At 45.1% G+C, this 19,635-nt stretch overlaps 1 pseudogene; it reads left to right on the forward strand.

The window, feature by feature from the left end:
* The first annotated feature begins 24 nt into the window (after positions 1-24).
* On the forward strand, positions 25-16,684 carry LOC146805611 (histone deacetylase complex subunit SAP130-like; annotated as a pseudogene).
* Positions 16,685-19,635: the final 2,951 nt, after the last annotated feature.

Consider the following 19,635-nt stretch of genomic DNA (forward strand, 5'->3'; position numbering starts at 1 on the left):
GCCTAGATACCTCAGTTTTGCACTATGACTCAGAAATCCATCTTTAGTTATCGTGGAGTTCCTACAAATCTATATAGGATCTGTGTGTTTAGACAACATAAACTAAGGTATTGGTGTCCAGACTGATTCCAGACACCCCCGAAGGTTATGTTAGTCTGTGGACCAGCTAGCTCACAGTGCCACTATAAGCTCCTCTTACCAAGGAGCGAATAGTTCCTGGCAACTATAGAACATGGCAACCCTGACCCCTCAGGGATTGTGGAAACAGTACAGTACTTTGGCTCAGTCAATCATGCACACTTGCTCTCAGAAAGATATACAGAATAAACGATGGGGACGTTTCCAATAAGCATTTATTGAACCAGCGTCATTCTAGTATAACATATTTGTGCAGCAACAACCATTACACAGAAACAGATATAAACGATTACAAGCACCAATAGAGTAAATATAAGGTAGAATTCTACCATAGTGCTAAAACAGTAAATATATGCAGGTATATAAATACATGACAATAATAATGCGTACTCCTACGATGCAACCCTAACTAGATTTACCTGGGTGTATCTAGCATGTATGTAGGTGTAGAGCCAAGAATCGAGCCAGCCCCATTAACTGAGGTGAGAGAACGAAGCACCTCATCTTGGGCTCGAGTTGGACACCCTGAGAGGGATGTCAGACCACTGTGTGCTGGAGTGTCTGCGTGCAGGGACCTCAGCGCCTCATGTCAGCATGGAAGCTTCTCCTCTGGTTTGCCCAGCGAAGAGGTGATGTTTATATACCCAAAAGCTACCTTTGGGGGCTTTCCATAGGTGTGTCATTGTACTGTGGGCATGTCCGCCAAGGATGACAATAGTGATCACCCTTATACAGAGTTATTATGCAGAAGATGGTAATCCTGCTGGGATACTGAGAGTCCTCATGCGTAATAAATGAGGCTTGTTTTTTGGAGAAAACCACACAACATTTATGCCGCACCTGACTAGGTAAAAGGGCAGCGGCAGAAACGTTATGTAGAACAATGGTAGGACAAATGTAGGTAAAAGGTCGTGCAACTACCTAGGCCTATATTGGGGTACATTGGGGTTCATAACATAGTTCTGGTATGCCTGTTGAAGCAGCAAAGGTGGTTTCAGTACTGGCACCCAACACAATGCCATCAGCAGCCACTTCAGGTTCTTTGTCGCATACACAAGTGCCAAGAAGTAGCACTGTTACCATGAGAATGCCCTCCTACTATTCTTATGATTTGGCTGTGGCTGCCTCAAACCTTTCTGTTGCTAAGGTGGTCCACCAGCAGATAACCCATACATCTCCCTTTACCAAATGTGACTACGGCTGATCTGAGCACCTTGATCCCCATATCACACTATCATGCCTTTCCCAACCAGGTGGCAATGGAGAGAAAAAGTCAGTCAGTCAATAACTTTATTCGATATATAAAATATCATAAAAGTATAAAACAATATAAAAACAGTGTTTAAAATTAGAATCCCCTAAAGCAACAGGGTTCCCATATATACAGAAGAAATTTTAACAATGTCTGAAACAACACAATTCACAGGCCCCAGGGGGAAAAAAAAAAAAAAAAGATTTTCTGCAATGAAAACAATATAGAAAGGGACGTATGCAGGAACAGTAGACAATTTACAGTAGGGCTAGAGACTAGGGCAGGGGCAAGGAACACTAGAACTCAGCTCAATATCTAGCACTTCTTGAGTAGCCTCTGTCTAATCCTTCAGGCCCTTCCCAAGAATTTAGCAGTCCCACAGATGACGCTAGGGACTGTCGTCTCGTAGGTTAAAATGCGCAGAGCCACCCTATGTGACCTACAGCCCAAGTTTATACATATGGGTTTCAGCCATCTAGATATAACCCGGCTGTAGGCCCGACAAGCAAAAAGAAAGTGGGCAATAGATTCCGTTGGAGAGGCACAGCCTGGGCAGCCCTTGGCTGCACCCTGCTCACCACTCCACCCTTCCTGGAACTCATGTATTGGTAGAGTACCATATCTCAACTTGAGGTAAAGTGACCTATCACTTGGGGACTCGATCAGGTCCAGAAAGGTCTCCAATCTAGGCATAAGTTTAAAGCCTAAGAATTTCTCAGTGAGGATACCTCTCTGAGACCTCAAAGTAATTGCATTGATCCATTCCCAATAGATTTTTTTTACAATGGCTTTAGGGGGGGCTCTGGTTCTCCCAGGACTCACCCAAGCCCAACTCTACCACTAGTTTGTATAGATTGGATACCCAAGAGATCTTAAAGCGAGCTCCAAGTTGAAGTATGTCCTTCAGAGCAGGTGCATACTGTGCTAAATCCGGGGACCTTCTGAGCCTGACCCAATATAATAAGGTGTGATGACACAAGTGACACAGTGAATAATAAGTGCTCGGTGACAGTGTGCGTGATATGTACAGTGGTTTAAAATCGAGATTGTTCGGAAGTGGCCAGGGGGTGTCAAATAGTAAAGCTGCACAATGGAAAAATTCCTTTTTTTGGCGCAGTTTCTATGCGAAGGTCCACAAAGTAGTCGACGTTTCAACCCTAGTACTGCACTCTTGATAGGTCAGTGCGGGTCTTCATCAGGACTTGAGATGGGCGTGACGGCCTGCGAGTAAAGGAGGACTGAGTCAGGTGTGTTGATATTATAGAAAGGATCAATGTATTAAAGGTGGTCAAGAACTCACCTTAGTCAAGGTAAGATTCAGATTCCAATATTCTCAGTCTATGGAATAAGGAGGAACCAGTATGTGACTCAGGATGCGGTTCACTCCAGTGGTTAATCGTGTGGATGGGCCTAGAATTAATTACAAGCATTGTAAGTGAAAGAATTGGGTGTGGGTTAACGATCAATGAGAAGGAAGAGCCTGATATGCTCACCTATGTGAATTCACGGGGGCCCGTAGTCATCAGGGCTCCGCCGGGTGTCTCAACTTGATTGTCTCTATAAAATAATGATTGACGGGAGGTTAGGTAAGCGTGAAGAGACCGTTGTAAATAGGCCTATAGGTGATTTGAGTGGGTGCAGGGTGGAGGCTCACCTATGTAAATTTCGAAGTGCTGTCTATAGTCCAGACCCTTCTATCCCCTGAGTGTGGGTAGAGTTGGCTTCTTCAAACGGAGTTAACTGTAGAAAAATAAATTTTAATTTAAGTTAAGTTAGATAGCCTTGGATCAACGGGGGCAAGGTCTGAGATATGAAGGGTTTTCCGCCGGATCCGCAGGGAATCCGCTTACCTCATTCGGAAATACAAGCAGCCGGCCTCGGGGTCCTGGCTTTTCTGATTGAATCAGCAAGGGAGTCTGCAGTGAGTCTGCATAAAAGCCTGGTTCGGCGTGCGCGTGGACGCCGAGCGCTGTAGGTTGCTGGGCAACGGATTGCGCTAACGTCGATGGACGTGATATGTTGCCAGGGTAACATAGTACTGATACGTCATCCGTGGGATTCCGTGCGCCAATTGGTGAACAAGGAACGTCACTACTCGTCACAAGTTACCATAGTGATAATGTAAACAAAGGGTGTCATCTGAGGAAATCCTATGCGCCAAATGCTGAAACGAAAATGGAGCGTGGCGCGAGCGTCCAAGGACCTAACTTGTTAGTGTAGTCGAATCTATCCACACAATAAGGAGTGTCTGCGCATAGTTAAAGATCGGGAATTGCAGTGAATGTTTCACTTGTACGATAATCGACGGGGATGTGATCCTGTGCTGGATAATTGACATTTCAATTAAAATTCATCATGCAAAGTTACAAAGTTACAGATAGTAATAGGGTCAGGTTCAAAGCAGTCATGCACATAATATAGAGAAATTCAGGGAGTGCCAAAACAATACATATGTAAAGGTCAAACAGTTCTAAAAGCTCTCAGATTCGGGAGGACTACCCACAGTGAAACCATAGTATGTTAAATGATTAAACCAGTTATGTGATGTACAAAGAGCTACGGGGGTGATCAAAGTAAGCCCATTTGTTTTGAGATTTCCTCCATCTCATTCAACCCGTTCTGGACCGAGTTAAGCAAATGGATCCATCTACACTCCTTGTAGTTCAGCATCCTTGCCATTGACCCACCTCTGTTGCTAGGGACGATTTTTTCTAGTACCCACCATGCCATGTTGTTGGGAGAGTGATTGTGTGTGGCATAGTGCTCGACCATCGGAGCCCCATGTACCCTACATCTTATCCTACTCATGTGTTGCAGGATTCGTACTTTCACTTTCTGAGTTGTTTGTCCCACATATGTCAGTCCGCAAGGGCATTGGATGGCATAAATAACATTCATGCTGTTACAATTAGTAAACTGGGAAAGTTTGTATGTTCTACCAGTATTTATGAATGTGGTTCCTTCATAGCATACGTCGCATGCCTTGCCCACATTTGTGGTGTCCAGTTACAGGAGCTAGCCCCAAAAGATCCCTGAGGTCAGGTTGTTTAGGTGTGTCCAAGTATGCATTCACCACTGAATCCTTGATGTTTTTACCTCTCTTGAAGGCGAATATAGGGTCCTGTAATGTCTGTAGTTCACTCGCGACCAGGTTCCAATATTTCTTTACCACTTTCTTTATTTCATTACTTTTGGTGTTAAAAGTAGTCACACAGACTATTTTTTCTGTCTCTGGTTGTTTTTGGTTGGTCTCCAACAGTTGTTCTCGGGGGCAGTACCATGCCCGTTTCTTCGCCCGCTTGAGTAGGCCTCTCGGATAACCTCTCTCTGTGAGTCTGGACACTAATAATTCAGATTCCCTGAAATAGTCTGTCCTTCTTGTGCAGTTCCTCCTCAGTCTGAGGAATTGGCCATACGGGAGGTTGTCTCGCAGGCTGCGCGGGTGATGGGACTGATATTTGAGTAAAGAGTTCCTTTCCATTGGTTTACGATATAGATCACAGTATAGCAGGTTATCTTGTGAGCGGAATGTTAAGTCCAGAAAATCAATCGCTTCGTTATTGCTTGCCATTGTGAACTGGATATCTGTAGATCTCATATTTAGCCAGGTGAAGAAATTATTGAGTTCGATGTTGTCCCCATTCCAAATCATTATCACGTCGTCTATATAACGCTTCCATACTGCGATGGCATTCAGGTATGGGTTGTCCAGACTATACAAATGTTCCTCTTCGTACTGGTCCATGTACACATTCGCTAGACTTGGGGCATATGTAGCACCCATGGCTACGCCCTTACACTGGTAGTAAAATTGTTTTTTGAAGGTAAAGTAATTCTTCTTCATGGCAATGTCCAGTAGAGAAATCACAAATTCGGTAGGGATCCAATGTGGTCTTGACCTGGAATCCAATGTGTTTCTGATGATATCCAATGCAGCGTCTTGGGGAATTGAAGTGTACAGAGAGGACACGTCTAATGTGACCAAGAGCTGAGTATTGGGATCAAATGACTGTCCTTCTAGTATTTGAATGGCGTGTGTCGTGTCCCTTATGAATGATTTTGTTTTAGACACGAAGGGTTGTAGAAAATAGTCTATAAACTGATTGAGTGGTTCCAGGATAGAGCCACAACCCGAGACAATTGGTCTCCCAGGTGGCCTCTCCAATCGTTTATGTATTTTCGGTAAGGTATATATGGTCGGTGTTCGAGGGTCTTTGCTGTTGAGGAAGTCATACTCGTGCTGGCTTAGGAATCCTTTAGAGAGACCTCCCTTGGTCACTTTTTCTATCATCGATTTAAGAAGAGGAGTGGGGTCCCGTGGGGTTGGTTGGTAACTGTCCTCCATTCCTAGTTGTCGTTCAAGTTCCTCCACGTAGTCGTCTGTGTTTTGTAGTACCACTGCCCCACCCTTATCAGCTGACTTGATAACGATGTTTTTATTATCACTCAAGGAATGTAAGGCACTTCTTTCTTCTTTGCTGATGTTATATTTTATGTACTTTCTTTGTGCCACAATTTGCATGGTTTCTTCGAGTACAATCTTCTCATATGCAAGTATTTTATCACTCACCATGTGTGTCCCTGGGGTGAAAGTTGAAATAGGTCTAAATCCTGTGGCAGTGGGTACGGGGTTGTAGGAATTTTTGCTAAAGTAGTATTTCAATCTGATTTTGCGGAAAAAGCGTTGCAGCTCAATTTTGATCTGGAAAGAGTCAGGGATGGTTGTAGGGACAAAGGAAAGTCCTTTGGCAAGCAGATCTTTTTCAGCCTGAGACATATTGTGACTTGATAGGTTGATGATTGGGTCAGATGCGTTGGTATTATTCTGATTAATTGGAAGGATGATGTTAGTTTCAAGCGATAGGGGAGTGGGTTGTGGCGAAGTCCTCGATTGGTCAGGAGGCTGGACAAAGGGTGTATGAACCTCTACCATCTGTATGTTTGCCTCCGTGTAGAGATTTCCCCGTGTGTTTCCGGTTGGTAAAACCGAACTCGTGATGTGCCTTGCTGAGTGTTCCTCCCCCTGTTCCATCCTCTCGGTCTCTCCCAGTTCTGGGCTCTCCCTCCGCCTCTGTTGTTTTGGCGGTAGCCCTCTCCTAAAAAACGTGAACCCTGGTTGGTTTGTGGGTTGGAGGGGGGTCCGTCAGATTCGCTATCTGAGCCACTTCCCACAGAAGAATTTGAGAAGGTGTAAAATCTTCTGGGTCCCTGCCGGCTTCTATTGCTGAAGAAACCCTGACTGTCTTGCTGGTAATAATCGTCTGATAAGTATGGATAGGTGATGTTCTTATCGTAATTCCTTATGTCTTTGGATAACTTATCTAGCTTCCTGTTCAGAGTGATGGTGTTAAAGTCAGACAGTGTCTTTTCCGCTCTTTCTAAAGCCTCCCTGGCGTTGGCAAGGGAGGTGTCGTCAATCAGTTCCTTTTTGAGGTTCTCTATTTCCTGTGTTAGATTTTTAACATATTCTAATGCTGTTTCCACGCCCAGGACCATCCAATGCCTGGAGCAGTTGTTCGCTACGTAGCTGAATCCTTCTCTGAATTTCGGGATGTCTATGAAGATGGCAGGCTCGTTGCGTACTTGTAGGCCTTTGGGAATTATGTTAGACTGAAGATATTTTGTCAATACATGCCCGTGAAGGCGTGCTCTGATTAACTTCTTCTCTAATCTCTCAATTTTGGCCAATTTCTCATTCAAACTGGTGTCCGCTGACACTCTATCAGAACCTAGTAGAAATCCAGAGGCTCCCTGGTCATGTATCAATTTGGCTATATAGTCTTCACTATATGACAAGGTTTCTCTTTCAGACATACTAGAACACAACACAAAATAATGCACAGAAAAATTGATAATTAGTCCGAAAACATTAAATGAGAGTAAAAACCCTCGCAGGTAAAAACCTGCACCATTTATATTTAAGCAAACAATGGGGTGACCCAGTATCCCTCAGAACCTGGGCAGTCAGTTTATATGGTAAACAATGGTTCTGTTGGGTGAAAGTATTGCTTTACGCATTAGGCTTAGTCAGGCGTTAATTGAATAATGAACAATAATTCAGCTGTAAACAACACACAAGACAGTTCAACTGCAAAACAAATTCTTTATATATAAATTACGTCATTCATATATATACGCATCAATATTAGTATTTCACGGAAGGCCGTCAGGCAATGGTGTGATGACACAAGTGACACAGTGAATAATAAGTGCTCGGTGACAGTGTGCGTGATATGTACAGTGGTTTAAAATCGAGATTGTTCGGAAGTGGCCAGGGGGTGTCAAATAGTAAAGCTGCACAATGGAAAAATTCCTTTTTTTGGCGCAGTTTCTATGCGAAGGTCCACAAAGTAGTCGACGTTTCAACCCTAGAACTGCACTCTTGATAGGTCAGTGCGGGTCTTCATCAGGATGGATCCATTTGCTTAACTCGGTCCAGAACGGGTTGAATGAGATGGAGGAGATCTCAAAACAAATGGGCTTACTTTGATCACCCCCGTAGCTCTTTGTACATCACATAACTGGTTTAATCATTTAACATACTATGGTTTCACTGTGGGTAGTCCTCCCGAATCTGAGAGCTTTTAGAACTGTTTGACCTTTACATATGTATTGTTTTGGCACTCCCTGAATTTCTCTATATTATGTGCATGACTGCTTTGAACCTGACCCTATTACTATCTGTAACTTTGTAACTTTGCATGATGAATTTTAATTGAAATGTCAATTATCCAGCACAGGATCACATCCCCGTCGATTATCGTACAAGTGAAACATTCACTGCAATTCCCGATCTTTAACTATGCGCAGACACTCCTTATTGTGTGGATAGATTCGACTACACTAACAAGTTAGGTCCTTGGACGCTCGCGCCACGCTCCATTTTCGTTTCAGCATTTGGCGCATAGGATTTCCTCAGATGACACCCTTTGTTTACATTATCACTATGGTAACTTGTGACGAGTAGTGACGTTCCTTGTTCACCAATTGGCGCACGGAATCCCACGGATGACGTATCAGTACTCTGTTACCCTGGCAACATATCACGTCCATCGACGTTAGCGCAATCCGTTGCCCAGCAACCTACAGCGCTCGGCGTCCACGCGCACGCTGAACCAGGCTTTTATGCAGACTCACTGCAGACTCCCTTGCTGATTCAATCAGAAAAGCCAGGACCCCGAGGCCGGCTGCTTGTATTTCCGAATGAGGTAAGCGGATTCCCTGCGGATCCGGCGGAAAACCCTTCATATCTTAGACCTTGCCCCCGTTGATCCAAGGCTATCTAACTTAACTTAAATTAAAATTTATTTTTCTACAGTTAACTCCGTTTGAAGAAGCCAACTCTACCCACACTCAGGGGATAGAAGGGTCTGGACTATAGACAGCACTTCGAAATTTACATAGGTGAGCCTCCACCCTGCACCCACTCAAATCACCTATAGGCCTATTTACAACGGTCTCTTCACGCTTACCTAACCTCCCGTCAATCATTATTTTATAGAGACAATCAAGTTGAGACACCCGGCGGAGCCCTGATGACTATGGGCCCCCGTGAATTCACATAGGTGAGCATATCAGGCTCTTCCTTCTCATTGATCGTTAACCCACACCCAATTCTTTCACTTACAATGCTTGTAATTAATTCTAGGCCCATCCACACGATTAACCACTGGAGTGAACCGCATCCTGAGTCACATACTGGTTCCTCCTTATTCCATAGACTGAGAATATTGGAATCTGAATCTTACCTTGACTAAGGTGAGTTCTTGACCACCTTTAATACATTGATCCTTTCTATAATATCAACACACCTGACTCAGTCCTCCTTTACTCGCAGGCCGTCACGCCCATCTCAAGTCCTGATGAAGACCCGCACTGACCTATCAAGAGTGCAGTACTAGGGTTGAAACGTCGACTACTTTGTGGACCTTCGCATAGAAACTGCGCCAAAAAAAGGAATTTTTCCATTGTGCAGCTTTACTATTTGACACCCCCTGGCCACTTCCGAACAATCTCGATTTTAAACCACTGTACATATCACGCACACTGTTACCGAGCACTTATTATTCACTGTGTCACTTGTGTCATCACACCATTGCCTGACGGCCTTCCGTGAAATACTAATATTGATGCGTATATATATGAATGACGTAATTTATATATAAAGAATTTGTTTTGCAGTTGAACTGTCTTGTGTGTTGTTTACAGCTGAATTATTGTTCATTATTCAATTAACGCCTGACTAAGCCTAATGCGTAAAGCAATACTTTCACCCAACAGAACCATTGTTTACCATATAAACTGACTGCCCAGGTTCTGAGGGATACTGGGTCACCCCATTGTTTGCTTAAATATCCAATATAATAAGGGGCGCAGTCTTGCCACATCACTTATGGGGTGTCTACCAAGGTCACTGCGGAGGGGAACTAGGGGAGTAGACTGAGGGAGTGCGACTATGTCTCTGAAAAACTTGTTCTCCGATTTAATCAGATCTGTAACATTGTCAAATCCCCATAGTTCTGCCCCGTAGAGAGATGCTGATAAAGCCTTCCCCTGGTAGACCTCAATTGCTGCAGCAATTGGGCGGCTGTATGACAGCCTCTGGTGTCTCGCTATGGCTCCCGCTGTTCGCTTATGACACAGGAGCATTTTAGACAAGTGTGGGGCCCAGTTCAACTTATTGTTAACCCGCACCCCAAGATAGTCGAAAGCAGTCACCAGCTCCAGATTAGAGTTATCCACCCTGATGTTGTTCCTGAAGCTTTTAGAAGGGGACATAGCCATTAATTTGGTCTTGGATGTGTTGATTTTAAGGCCCCTAGTGGTACAGAAGTCAGTAAAACGGGTCAAACGTTTTTGGAGGCCCATAGGGCTCTTAGAAATCAGCAGCGTATCATCTGCAAACAGCAGGGAGGGTGTTTTCTCCCAGCTCAGAGTTGGCGCATCGACCCCGTCAACCCTCAAATAGTCTGCCACCCCATTTATAAAGCGGGAGAACAGGGTCGGCGCCAAAACACAGCCCTGTCGGACCCCTCTCCCTACTGCTATTCTCTCGGTCATCTGTCCCTGATGACCCCACCTGACTCTTGCGAAGTTACCTTGATGGAGTCATTTAAGGAGGTCTAGGATTAGACAAGGGATGCCAAGATCAGCCAGAACTTGCGACAGCTTTGATCGAGGTACCAGATCAAAAGCTGTCTTGAGGTCGATAAAGGCAAGATAGAGGCTGCCCTTTTCAATAGTCACAGATTTCCAATATATGGTACAAAATCGGAAAACCTGGTCGATAGTACCAACCTCTTGTCTAAAACCTGCCTGGAAATGGGACAGAATACCAGCTTCGTCAATCCAGGCCCTAATCCTAGTTAAGAGAACCCTGCCTACCACTTTTTGGATCACATCAATCAAACTGATTGGTCTGTAGTTGGCAGGGTCCTCTCTATCTCCTTTCTTGTAAATGGCCACCACATCTGCCCCTTTCCAGGAATCTGGTACAGGGTAACCCATTACGATGTTATTCAGGGTTTGTAGGATAAAATCAGCCCAAGATTCTTTATCATGGAGAAGAAGATCTCCAGGAAGGCCATCAGGTCCAGCTGCCTTACCCGGAGCTATCATTTTTATTGCAGAGTAAATCTCGCTAAGACTAAACTGACCCCCCCCGGGGAGGCAGCGGGCTCGCAGACTGGACCCTCGGTCAGTGAAGGAGAATCTTCCCCGGATGAATATAGGCCGGAGAAATGATCAAACCACTGATGCTCAGTTATATGGTTCGAAATTGCATCAGCCCCCCCCTTGCCTTAATGTTTATAAGATCCCAAAACAAAGTCTGGTCTTTACGTCGTGCTGCGGATTTCAAATCTTGCCAGTGCTCTTCTTCCCAGAGCCTCTTTGCTTTTTTGATAGAACTATAATAACCTTTTCGGGCACAGACAATAAGGGGCTGATCCCTTAACTTTAAAGCCCTAGCAAGTTCCAGCCTCCTTGCCCTACAATCACCTGAAAACCACGCATTTTCAATGTTTGATCGGGGTGGCTTGTGATCCCCATTGGAGTTTATTTAAAAAAACTTCCCCACATTTCCAATGGTCTCCAGGTAAATATCTTCGAAGCCTCTAGATAGCGGGACGTTGGGAGGACTGGCCAGGACAGCCTCCAACAAGCCAGTACTTTCCACCACAATATTTTTAATCCTGGCCAAATCTACCTCTCGCTTGGCGACTCTAGACCATTTGAGTCGTCTGTTGCAATTAGATCGAACGACCTCTCTGGACCAGTATAACTGGTCTCCAGTGGGCGCAATAGCCGCAATCAGCGTTTCGCACTTGAGTTGCATGGTTAGTGGGTTGTGGTCGCTCTCATATCTAGACATGACTTCCATGTCAATGAGATCCGGCCACAACCCAACATCCAGCAAGATGTAGTCTATGCGCGAAGGAACCCTAGTTCTAATAAATGTGGGTGCTCCCCTGATGTCAGAGCGAGATCTACCATTTGTCGCCCTTAAATTAAACTCCAAGGTTAAGGCAGTGATTTGATCAGCCCTTTTTGACCAATTTTTAAGTGGCGGAAGACCAAGTGGAGGGATACCTCGCTTAGAATCAACCCCCTCCGTGTCCAAAATGTCATCATCACCAAGGGGCTCGAAAGTACAATTAAAGTCACCAGCTACTACGACACAGAAGGTGGTGGAAAGAGCTGAAAGTAAAGGACTCAAGAGTTGACAACGTAGGACTTTCTGGCACACCTGATGATCCTCTAGCATATATATTAAAAATTTCTAGGGCAGGAAAGGATTCAGACCCACCGACTGATAGGTGAAGAATATCATGGGACAGGTTGACATTGTGCTTAACTGTCCAGTTCAGCTCTATGTTCACCCAAATTAGGAGGCCTCCCGACGGGCGCCCTCTAGGGGAACTAATTGCCGGAACAGAATAGGTTGTGAACCCGGATCTATGAATGGGTTCCAAGCACCAAGTTTCCTGGAGAAGGATAATATCAAATTTACTGATAAAATCATTCCACGCAGGATCGGCGAGATTCCTTTTTAGGCCGGCAATATTCCAAGATACAAACTGAACTACTCTTGGAAAGTGCAAATTAGATGAAGAGACTACTGCATCTTCCCTACTTGATGTACGCCCCCTAGTTTGACCCCCCCCTAAAGCTGCACCCGAGGTTGTATAGACAACTGGACTATCCCCTAAAGGGTCCAGAGGAAGGGCAGGAAACAATCCTGTGACCTCTATTAAGGGGCTTTCAAGGGTAGATGGAGGGGTATTTACATGGGGACTGAATAGTCAGTCCACCTGTCTGAGGCCAGAATCCACCTGGTCACTACGCTGGGACCAAACCAAAGAACTGCGGATTTGAATAGAAGAATGTACAGGTGGTGAAGTCCTATATTCCAGCAGTATTAAGTTTTCTGCTAGAACTAGATCTCTAAGCTCAATTTCCACACAGTCCAATGGTGAGTCCACTCTAGATAACCGCCGCACCCTCAGAATGTCCTCTCTAATAACTGATCTACAGCCTCTAATGTGCCTCAACCAGTGGATGACTTTATTATGCAGCGACTCACTTCTTTCGAATCCCCCTGGGTTGGTCATTTTTGGGACATGTGTCATGTAAACCAAAGGCTTTACGGGGGGTTGATAATACCTAGGACCCGCGGTCACCAAGAGTGGAGAGGGGCCATGCTCACCCTTAGGGAGTTGAGAGGTTGCAATGCTGCCTGTCCTAGCCTGGGGGTGGGTATTTGGCACCCTATTGGATACCGAGTTACGTGTGACATCGGCAAAAGACCTAATAGAGGAGAGAGGCTTGGTGTTACCCTCACCTGGGGCCCTATTTTGCGGCACTACTAGGGAATTGGTTAGCAAAGGACAGGAACAGGAGCGGGGGGCCAGGTCACTTGTCTTTGAAATAAATATAGGCCCTGGGAGTGCTGCTGGAGCAGGAACAGTAGAATGCGAGCTTCGATCAAAAGTGAGGCTCGTCACCCTATCATTAAGAACTGTAACCAGCTCTTCCAGCCTCAAAATCCTAGCCTGAAATGCTTCCAAAGAACCAGCTGGGAACCTGACGGGAATTGGATGGACAAGAGGAGCCCTATCAGATGGTGAACTGGATTCGTCATGGTTCAGATCAAGTACGGAAAACCTGTTAGAACATAAAACAGAGTTCTGGGGGGACTCAGGAGTATGTAAATCTAAAGCCGTGGCCTGCTCACTTAACATGGTCTGTGCTACAAGAGCTGTGGAATCAGCAGAAGTCTTTGGGAGAGTAGTAGGTAGGCCATGCGCATTAGGGCTATGCTGTGAGTTGAGGAACATCGAGGGAATCACCTTTTTCGCATGTTTGGGAACGGTCTTTGCCACTTTACACCCCCCTTGAGAAGTGGCAACCAAGCTCCCGCTCCCCAGCGTCTCCTCACAATCATTAACAATTTCCTCAATTCTGGATAAAACACAGTTCATAGCAGAGTGGGTAGTATTTTTAGCCTTCTTCCCTCTTTTGCTGCTGGCCACCAACCCTCCCTCTGTGCTCTTCCTCTTGCCCATCCTAAAAAGCTCAGACAGCTGCACAGAAACAAGAAGCAAGTTCCAATTATAAACGGTGAAGCAATTACAATCCGAGGATAGTGAGCGTCTATTTTGCGCAAAGTCTGGTTCCCAGCAATATATAGTCACGTTTTTTGGATCACAGTACCTTGATACTTGCAGCACTTCTCAGGGGGGTGGCCCCAAACGGCCCGCCCTTTGCCCGGCGTACCACCGCACGCGTCCCGCGTTGCAGGAGGCGCTAGGCGCTGATGAATGCTCGCCGGTAAGAGGGGGCGGGGCCTCCAAGGATTGTGCAGCCCCTCAGGCTCCTGGGGCGAGAGTTCCGAGCGCTGTCAGCTGTGCCCGGTAAGAGGGGGCGGGGCCTCCAAGGATTGTGCAGCCCCTCAGGCTCCTGGGGCGAGAGTTCCGAGCACTGTCAGCTGTGCTTGCACCCGAGTTGAACGAAGCGTCTCCCGCGAAGCGGGAGGCGCAAGGCGCTGATGAATGCTCGCCAGTAAGAGGGGGCGGGGCCTCCAAGGATTGTGCAGCCCCTCAGGCTCCTGGGGCTAGAGTTCCGAGCGCTGTCAGCTGTGCTTGCCCCCGAGTTGAACGAAGCGTCTCCCGCGAAGCGGGAGGCGCAAGGCGCTGATGAATGCTCGCCGGTAAGAGGGGGCGGGGCCTCCAAGGATTGTGCAGCCCCTCAGGCTCCTGGGGCGAGAGTCGCACTTAAGGTCCTAAACCATTTTATGTTCAAGCAACATTTTGAGAAAGTGCGTGCATAGGCCGGAACAATGAAGTATTCTCAAATTAAATTAGGAAAAAAAGCCTTGTTCAGAGGAAACACGGGCATATTTTCCAGACTCGGACTGTTCGATTGCAAACATCCCTTAGAAGGGGGGAGAAATAAAGTCGGAGGGGAGCGGGGTGTTGTGCATTGCACGCAGAGCACCTGGTGATTGGCACTGTCGGGTACCCGCCGCCCACCCTCCGGCGAGGGGCCTCCACTCCTCTGTGAGCCGCTAGACTGAGCCAGAACAAACAGCAGCTAAAAGTGCAAAAGTGCAAAAGTGCAAACCAGGAGTTGGTGCCTGTCCCGTTCAGGCACTTTCTGGCCATCTACACATTGTCTGCAAACCCACTCCCTACTCACACCCCGATCACCATTTCTGTGTTCATCCAAACGTAGCCCGTTTCATCTCAAGCCCAGACTTCAGACATCAATGAACATACTGGGGAAGTCTGGCAACTACACCGCAGTTCAAACAGATACAGCTGATGAAAATTGGTGCTTTTCATGCCCGCCATATCCAGGGAATCCACTCTGCATCATAAGCAGACATGGAATTGAGTCATCACCAAGTGACACTCAGGGGATTTAGCAATATCCATTACATACACAAGGAATCCAACAGGCATGTATTAGGAAAAAAGGCCTCCATCCATTTGCACTCACAAGTCGTATTTCAGCAATCACAAACAGAAGTCAAGACCTCAGCAAAGTTAATGAGGGAACCATCATTAAAGCCAATCCTATGGAAAGCAGTGCTATCTCTCTAGCAGTACCATCTTCAGTACCTCCTCCTAACCAGCCTGCTATCAACAATGCTGGGGCCCAGAGATTCTCACTGCAGCCACACTGTCCTGTACAAAAAAGTCACCCTTCATAGATGATCGGTAAGAAAGAAACTGATTTCACAAAAATCACCTGATGTATCACAGATACGCAGTTCAACGCGAATGCTTCTTGGTCCCCAAGACCCTCATATGACAAGCCCGAATCATAAACTCATGCTTCAATGTTATTACTGGTCAGCATGCTCATGGTAGGTGTGACCAGTTTGAGCAGTGAAGAACCATTTTACACATTGGTATCAACATCACTGCACCCTGTGCCTACACCGCAAAATACCACACCTGCAACAAGTCCACCACATCTCAGCCATCTGTGGAAGCCCTGTTAGCACTCTCAAGCACATCTCCCTCATCCGCTGTAATTAGCAACTATGCCTCATGCCACACTGTCCCAGTGTGGCCCTCCATATTTCACTGCTTCCTGTATTACCTGAAGTCAAGACCAATGGGTAATCCCAGTCAACTGACATCATAAGGCCAATCTTAGTGGTTTATCCATTGCTACCATAATTGGTGTTCTAATCCCTCTCTTTGTTGTCCAACAAGCTCTAACCGCACTCTTAGGTGATTTGCTGCATAGTACATCGTCATGCAAGTAACCATGCAGACAGCAACATGTCATCTCTATGGAGAAGGCATTAAAAATCCAATAGCATGGATGAGAAGAAGTCCAGCCCCACAAAACCCATGCTTAAATCAGAAAAGAGGTGCTTTCCTCTCATGGAATACGTAGATGAAGAGGGGGTGAGGTATGTTCTAGTGGGAACTCGGTACCCAGGACACCTCGTTGGTATTTCTGCAGGAAGGTGAAACTGCCATAGACTGCCATTCAACCATTCAACCATCCAACAGACATGGAACAGGACATCTTTGATTGACTGACTTTGCTCCAAAAGGGTATAAACTCCACAAAAAAAGACTGTGAGTGATGAAGACTAGCACAGGATCAATGAACTTAGCCATAGTAACAATCAATACCGTAAACTTATGAAGAACCAGACCAGTGACGCTTCTTATTCCATGCGGAAAATTCTGGACCATAAGGACCAGGTGCTTGAACAAGAGCGTCGGCCCAAAGACGATTACCAACCGAAAGACCCGGAAGAGAGCATGAGTATATCCTAAATGCATAGGGGACTGGAGCAGGAAATACCCTGTTTTGATAATGCTCACACTTCAGACCATTTATGGAAGGCTTGTTTTCGAGTTGATCATCTAATTGAAACAATATCTGGAGAGGTTGGAGCCAGAGGCTGGAGTATCAGGAATGTGATGGGAACAGAAAACGCTCGGCCTTCTTATGCGAGGTCTCTTACTTGTTATGGTAGGTGTCCCAGGAGTTACCGGCCCTACTTGAATTAATTATGAGAACTGTTTAAAATGCTATCGATCTGTTTGCTTTAATCCTTGAAACAACAAAATCTGTCTGTGAAAGTGTTCGAAAATGAGGAATTACAATGGGACTCAGATCCAGAATTGCATATTCCCGATAATTCCTCATTTTTCAGTGGAATCTCAGGTTCCGATTTGTAATGGGGTAGATTTTCTGCACAGCCTGAGTGACGGGGAGTGACGGGGAAGGGGAAATCCTGCCACCATATTTGGTCCTTAATGAGGGATTAAACATGAAAATGACCTGTTATCCTCCAGTGAACTCTCTTCCTAGTTTTCGGAGCGGACTCCTAATACACCACTCCAGGCTCATTGAGCAAGAGGAGTGTGTGGTACCTGCCTCCACAGACTGACATGTTGTGGTCGAGGCACTTCAAACCTGTGGATTCTTCCGCTGCCATAATGGAATTTCTACATGAGATCACCTCCCCACAGCAGCTTTTGAGATGACCTCTGTGCTTTGAATTTAAGGCATTTCTTGCATCTCTGAGGCACAGAACACACAACTCATTCTGGGCTTTCTGCATGCCAGGGCACTCCGCATGGCTCCTGTTTTCCAGGGATTCTGAAACGAAACGTTTTTGTTTTTTGTCACGTTGCTACACTCAGGTTTTCACTGCACGCTACCAACATTTAGACTGTTTCAACGAGTTACTTTTTAACCCCATACGGATTTGCCTGGGATGCGCCTGTAATTTACAAGTGTTTGTTTTGCGTCTTTTAGAACTCTGAGAAGTCCCATTGACAGTGTAATCCCCATCCAGCTTCAGATACTGCTATCCCTCATTTGAAACCATGAACGGAGGATCCCCAAGGGACGGGGATTTGTAAGGCTAAAAAGGAAGAAAAAAGAAAAAAATATTTAGCAGCTCTTGAGGGTGGATCCATAAAGGTAGGTACAAGATTAAGCTAACAAAACTGGCAAGTAGCAAACGTCACCTCAACATTCTGACAGGAAATCCTTCTTTTCTAACCTTTTCAACCCAGTACTTCTCTAATTGGCATATCTCCTGGTACAGATGTTCATGACGTCACCCGACTCTCAACCTGCTTTGCTTGTGGGTTGGTCTAGCAAAATATTTTTGATTGACCCTATTTCATCTTATTGGATATAATCTCTGCAAGGTTCTTTGACCACTGTATTATGAAAGTAAGTGCCAAAACTTTGTGCTTATTTGTTTGTGGCACTTTGTTGTGGCAGTGATGTATTCTGTATTTTTTGTGTTTTGGCTGTTGTGCTGCATTTTTTTGTGCACACAATTGTGTTAAGCTGTTTTATTTATTTTGACTAAGTCAACAAATCAGCCAAAACCAGCATCAGTTTTTAAAGTTCCTATGACACGCACGTATTTATTCGTAACAACGGGGTCCAAGGATAGTAAAATACACGTTTTCTCTTTATTAACTTTTCTGACTAATTCTCACTTCGCCTTTCCCTAATTCTGTTACCAATTTTAGCTCTCTATAGTAGGTCTCACACAGACTGTGCTAACAAAAAGTGCATGACACACAGTACTTCTTTTTGTGTTGCTGAGTACAGTTCCAATGTTTGCTAATTCTAAACATAGCATATATCACGGGCGCTTATAAGGGAAGAAGCGTGGGCGGAAGGACACCGTAAAAACAAGTTATGATTATTATCATAGTGCACAGTACTGCTGGTGTGCAAAATTACAAAAGTTACTCCTCTCTTAACTTTGTGAAGATTTATCCAAAACTTGCAGGTTTTGCAACATTGGCAAAATATGTCAAATCCTGGGCTAGTAAGTCTGTTAAAGAATAGAGATTTCTTTTCCGTAAGCAAAGTTTTGAAAACTTTAAAAAGCTTTGCAGGGTTGGCAAAGTACAAAATTAATGAACCTTCCCAAGGCACAAATTCGTTTTTGTCAACAGAAAATGTAGAAGCTTACTCAAGAAATACCAGTCTGTCAGCACATATGATGAAAGAGAAAATGTACTATAAGACAAGATACAAAATAATAGTATGTGCAACACGGGAACAGACGGCAAAGCTGCCGAATGTTCAACAAGGAGAAGTCTTCCACAAGCTTTTATTCACAAAAACCACAAAAGGAAAAACGTAATTATCTATGCAATACAAGTTCAGCAGAAGAACAAGATTAAGACACTTTCTACAGAAATTAAGCAAAAGGGCGGCTCCTGTCTATTGGTAGCCTGGCATGTTGCACAAGTACAGAACATTAGGCCAATCAGAAGAAGCCAACACTGAGTGATACCTGCATGGTCTGAGGTGGTGGGCTGTTGCTACCCACGTGTTCTTTGCTTGTGACCTTTTGGGACTTTCCACTCTAATGCAATGTACTAGTAACGGTAAATTCTAAAGAAATGCTTTGCAGCATCAGTTCCAATGAAGGACACATAGGCTGTGCCACTTCTAAATATGGCGTGCCCAAGCACCTATTGCCAAAGCTAGCATCATGCACTGTCTGAATGTGGTTCTTCAGCAAGCCTTCGGTTATGAGAGCAGCTTACTTTCAGCAACTGCAGAAACATTTATTTAATTATTTTGTGTGCACATTCTAATGGCTGTCTAAGTAGATATTTGGTATCAAAAAGTAGGCAGCCCATTTAGGTTAGGATATAATTATAAAAAACGGCTTCTACAAAACAAAGTACATGGTCTTTTTTTAACCTCGTGTGGTGTTTTATTTG

This window comes from Triturus cristatus, chromosome 8 (assembly GCF_964204655.1).
Source record: "Triturus cristatus chromosome 8, aTriCri1.1, whole genome shotgun sequence".
In the NCBI taxonomy this organism is placed as follows: Eukaryota; Metazoa; Chordata; class Amphibia; order Caudata; family Salamandridae; genus Triturus; species Triturus cristatus.